The following is a 6,464-nucleotide window of genomic DNA, read 5'->3' on the forward strand; positions in this document are numbered from 1 at the left end:
TGCTTCCACGAACGACTGGTATTCACAGTTTGTCAAGTACATTGTGCAACATGCTAAGATATGCATTCAAAGTAGGAATGCAACAAATACCTTCATTAAGTGTTCATTGGTGTGCTATTCTAGTCACCTGGTCTATTCAATTTCTTCATCCTGCTATGCAAGGCAAGCTTACGTAATATCTTGCTTTGAAATCTGCCTATCATGATGAAAGAAATGAAAGGTCATTTGACCAAAATTGCCCATGAAGTAACTACGAACTGGTGTTCCTAATTGAAAGCAATGGATTAATTGATATCATGTTTTCCCTTTTTTCACTGACAAGAGTTTAATCCACATTTCACTCATATGGCTTCTTTTTTTTTTATATAGTTTGTTGGTTTGTACAGAGAGACCTGATATATATATATATATTGGTCATTTTGTTAAGCGGAATTTACAAGGCAAACTGAAATGTCCAATTAACCTGTTGAAATCCGCATCAACAAAATGACCAAAATATCAACCGGGGGAGCGTTTCATCAATATTTTCATCCGACAAGTTGTCAGATCTGACATCTTTCTATGATTTTGATTGGTTGATAGGCACTGTTCCTATGGTAATTGTCGGATAAAACGTCCGACAAGTCCTTTCATGAAACGCCTCCCAGGTCTCTCTTAACAAACTAACAAACTATAAAAAAAAGAAACCATATGAGTGAAATGTGGATTGGAGATACCAGTAACACACATGATAAGGGGGTAATGGAAGAACGAATCAAGCAGTGTTACATAAAGTTGTGCCACACACCGTTTTACACATTGTGTTACACGCTGTGTTACACATTTTGTTACACACTTTGTTACACTCTGTGTTACACCCTGTGTTACACATTACAACCCGTCTATGTTACATAGGGTGTATTACACTGTGTTTCACACACACACACACGCTGTATTACATGTATTACACACTGTGTTACACACTCTGTTACATACTGTGGTAAATCTTATTCTTTTCTGTCGGGCTTGACCGAAAAAAAACAATTCACTTCAAATTCACTGTTCTCTATGTTCTTTTTTTAAAGAGTGATATTTTTTCGAGGGTAGAATGTCGTCACTAGTGGATGGACAAGGATGCAGTGGGAAGTTTGATCGAAGCTGATGTTGATATTTGTAACCATCGTTACCGAACAAAATAAGCTTCCTTCTAAAGTAGTTGTAATTTTGTAAATACAAACAAAAAAGGGCCGCATTTGATCATATATCTTTATTTCGAGATCCAAGAAAAGTGACCAGTAAGATAGCAAATAGGATTTATGCAACTGAAAGATTTTTACATGTATATTACAATTATGTTTCCGGTGGAGTTAAACAAAATATTTTTTTGTCTCCACAATTGTTTGAAGGAAATTGAACGATTTTATTTTTACAGACAGGTACAGAATGAGTTGTAAAAATCAGAATTATGTGGAAAAAAAATGTTATGTATGAAAATATTGTGATCATGTGTGTAGTTGCTCTGCTCTTGCCTCAAACGTAACGCTCTTAGGCAACAAATTGATAAATTATCCGGCGTTCTGTCTCTAAAACCCTTTTGCCAAAATTATAAAGGAAGTTGTTTATGCTTGGTTTGAAACATTGGTTTTTGAAGATTTCATCGTTTCATTACGCATAATTAAGCGCGCATACTGAGAAATCGTCGTCTGAATACGTCTCTTGCTAGGTCGACGCAAAATGAAATATCCTTACGATAGAACTCCCTAACCTCCCGGGGGCGAGATGAGGGAGGGGGCATATTGTTGTAAAAAGAAAAGTAAGAAGTTGCTTCAATGTTAATGTCTGGGGGGGGGGAAGAAACCCTTCATTCTGTGTACTTGCCCCAATAAATGTTAATCCAATCAAAGAGTGGGACTAAAGGGTTTCGTTTCTTCTTGTATGTTTGCCTTTTTTGAGGAAAAACAATCTGTGGAAGCATGATATTCAGGTATCATTGTTGCCTATATTTGTTTTCCTGTTTGGCCCCGAAGGTTAGACCGATTTTGAAATTCGATGTCTTTAAACATGATTATTTCGCGCCTAACTGCCAAAAACGCAGATATTATACTATCACAACGTCGGTATCAATTAGGAAACTGGAGACGTCACCAGTTTGGCTTTGGCTTATACCAGACAGACGTTGAAACAATACCAGTCGACCAACATCTGTTTGATTTTTTTTAAGCTGATGGTGTTTCGATATTTCTCTGGTATTTATTGTGTACCGTCATGCAAAATAGCGCCCTCATTCAGAGGCTATAAAGAGACAGACGTAAACGGAGTTGTCAGAGATGCTGCAACTGCAGGGGAATATGCGCTATAAGAGAACTGTTTACTATTATTATTTATTATACACCCACTGGATATGCTGGTCTCGATTTCAGTCGCCGCAACTTCTACGATACGTTCATCTCACCATAAAATGCGCATGCGCATGACGAGTGGTAACTTGTCAGTCCAAGCGCATGACAATATTTCTGCTAGATAACCGCAAGTAAAAATCTGCAAATAATGCTGATGTACTGAGGAGACTAATCAACGAAGGAATAAAAAAAAATATGCGTAATGTATTATTTGGTTTCTCCAGAGGGCCATTCGTAATGATGGTTGTATAATTGTTGTTATAATTGCATGAGCTTTTTTTTCAATCATCAAGACAGACACGAAAGCCGATTTTAACAAACAATCATCCATCGAATATAACGGATATAATGTTACAAATGTATATAGGCCTACATTATATGTATTTTATCTATATATTATCTGAGTTGATCGAAAAATAATTGCAATGACCTTCAATATTTTATTTTGTAAAGTCGATTAGTCTTGCCAAAGAAGCTGAACGTATTTAATGTGTAGGTTCAGCTTTTGTATTTCTTGTACATTAAACTATTGAAGTCATTTCCCTTATTAATGATGGTAAATGTTCAGATAACATACGTTTGTAACTTCTGTAACTTTTTGAGGTTCAGAGAATGGAAATGGTTATAAACAGTCCTCTGGTAGAACCGTCGGTTATATAACCTTTTGGGTTCTTGATGGTGTAAACGACCCTTATACGATTAATAGGCAAACGGTTCTTCGCACCATCAAATTCCCGTAGGATATATGAAATAAATGGTCCCAAGTAGAACCAAATACGGTTCTAAAGGACTGTTTAGGGTCCTTATCTGTTTCTTTGAAGAACCTTAAAAAGTTTAAAATGTGGGACAAAAAATGTCCTATTCCGCACCTGTTTTTCTAACAGTGATATAAATATAGATAAAGCATATGACAACAAATATTAAGGTCCTCTCTTAATAAGGGCAAATTAACGCAGATGTTGAATACATTATAATGGGATAAATTATCATGGTTTCCGCTTAAAAGCACAACAATAGTCATTACGAAAAATGTATAGCGTAAAGGCAAAAAAATACAAGATTGTATAGCTGCATTTGTTTTGTTTGACCTTGATCTTTAAGACAGCTTTATTAATTATCATGTTTATATACGAAACCAGGTTTTGGTGTGGTTATATCCAATACAAAATTTAACACAATCTAGCTTCTCACTCGATCTTTTTATTTTTCACGCGATATTTTTATAGAGTAGAAATTGAAAATGTGCGTTCTTGTTGGTTCAATTTGTTTTTGTTTTTTAATAACAAGAAAGAGTCAAACTTTGAAGAATATTGCGTAAATGTTGGTATAAAAAATATATATTAATTGATATAGATATTTGTTGATTAGGTATGCCATTTGCACGATGGCAGAATTATGAGATAAATTTAATGTAATGAAATAACTTTGAAGTATTATCCGAATTAAACTAAATTCTATATTCATTTTATTTTTGCAATCGATTTTTTTTCTTTAGATGATCATTGACTTGATTTGTTATTCTGCAGGTATATTCGTAAATAAGAAGAAGTCTAAAGTGAGGAAATATCTGTAAGATTTGTAATGAATGTATAGATACTATAAAGAGGAAGGTATAGACAAAGTGTTAGAAAGATAAATTGGGAGGACATACAGATTGAAAGAGAGAGAGGGAGAGAGAGGGAGGGAGGGAGAGAAGGAGGGGTAGCATCTGGCAAATGGAACACATGAATTTACATGGGGAAAACTAATTTTCACAAAAGTGAGCACTAAAATGCAAGTAATTGTGATCTTTTAGTGAAGTAATGAATGAAAACTGAATTGCTAACGTAATGTATCATTTTCAATGTCATGTGATGTTCAACATGCCACCAAACGCCCTATATATCTATTATGTACAATGTGAATGGAGACACTAATTTGTACAAGAGTAAGAACCATAAAATGCATGTAATTGTGATCTACGCCTCAAATACTGTCTGAAAACAATTTATCTAGCGAAACATATCATTTTTTCATGCATAAGATAAATGCCGTATTGTGAAATTAAAAAAGTCCTGTAGGCCCTAACAGGATTATCTAGAATGTAAATGGGGACAGATAATTTTTCAAGAATTTTGGGTTTTTTTACTACGAAATCCATATAATCCTGTTGTATGAGTAAAACATTATTTGAAAACGTGATTTTCATAAAAATATATCATTTCTTCTCCCATGTAGGTGATACGTACTGTATTTTTACATTCAAAATAGCCGCTACAAGCCCTAACTAAATTATGTAAACTGCGTATAGGGAACTAATTTTAGAAGAGTGAGAATCATAAAATGCGTGTAACTGTGAGGTATGAGCAAAGATTTTGTCTTAAACATGATTTATAACCAAATACATCATATAGTGTTCACGAAGGTATTGTACTTTGAAATTCAAAATGGATGCCTTTGGCCTATGTACATTGTAACTGGGCATATAATTTCCACAGAATTTGGCTTTGCTTGACTATGAATATTGCATATAATTGTGATGTAACGAGATATATCATGTATCTTGTGTAATTAAGGTGATAAAATTAATGCTGCATTTTGAAATTGAAAATGGCTGGCATTATCGTATTATGCACAATTTGAATGGGGACAGATAATTTTATCAAAAGGGCCTTTGGCGGCCATTTTTTATTTTGATGTGTAGCATTTATCACCTAAATTACATGATATATGATATATTTAATTACAAATCGAGTTTTCAGACAATATTACTCATACAATACCATTTAGTCAAGTAAAGCCGAAATCTGTTAAAATCATTTGTCCCTATTCACATTGTACAGTACCGTTAAGTCCTGTAGAGGCAATTTTGATTTTCAAAATACATTATTTATCATCTCACTAGCAGAAGAAATAATATATTTTGTTAGAATTTATGCTTTCAAACAATATTTTACTTATAGATCGCAATTACGTGCATTTATTTATTTATCTATTTATCTATCTATACAGCATTCATCTCATACATGGCATATCAAATAATGTTTTTAGTCAGTATTCCACTAACTCTTGCTATTTTTTTTTTGGCCACTGTACATAATACTGTTTGGGCCAATGGCGGCTATTTGGAACATCAAAATACATCAATTTCCCCATACATGGCATGATAAATGATCTCAGTAGTAATGATGATTTTCATACATTAATTCTAACACAATTACTTGCAGTTTAGTGCTCATTTTTGTGAAAATTAGTTTTCCTTATTCATTTTGTACATAATAGAGTATGCAGGGATCTATTGCTGCCATTTTGAAAAACAATATTTTGTCCAAAAAAAAATCACAGAGTATTTCACTCCTGCCTTACAATTTCATGCATTTTATAGCCAATGGGCGACCACTTTTTAGATTTTCATGGTAATTTGCATATTTTGGCGGCCATATTAGATTTTGCCAATATGCGAAAAATGTTCAAGGTTACACGAATGGCATCATTCAGATTCATAAGAAGCACCCTCGAATTGACAAGAAGAAACCATTAAAAAAGTGTTTTATATGACTTAATGTAAAAAAAACAAGGTTATGCCTCTTGTAGCCTGGACTACACGGGATTAGGTGCTGTGACGGGAAATCGAACCCTGGGCTATCACCCACACCGCCCACCCACGTCCACACACTCCCATACAATTGGAAACTCTCTTATATCTTCCTTCTCGTCCACCTATATTCTTCTAAATCTTCATTTTCCCTACTTTACCAATATTGATTCCTGGTATCTTGAGATCTTTTCATGTCTCGTCTGTCTTTGTTTTACATATGTATTATTGTAGCTTTCAAAGAACATTGCGTTTTGGATATAGTGACTGATTGTCACGTCGTAAAGAAGAAGCATGCCGAAAGAGATCCAAATATGTCGTAAATGGTTTGCTGCCTCTAAGAACAGATAGAAACAAAAAATATACGCAATTAGATGCATTATGATGCATAATTTCTATTTTGTATTGCTAAAAAACCGAACTTTGATAAAAACTGCATATAACAAGTCCCCGTAGGAATTAATAGATATAAATGAACGAGCATGACGAAGGCAAATGGTGTTTAAAAGGCA

Source organism: Lytechinus variegatus, chromosome 17 (genome assembly GCF_018143015.1).
Source record: "Lytechinus variegatus isolate NC3 chromosome 17, Lvar_3.0, whole genome shotgun sequence".
Lineage (NCBI taxonomy): Eukaryota > Metazoa > Echinodermata > Echinoidea > Temnopleuroida > Toxopneustidae > Lytechinus > Lytechinus variegatus.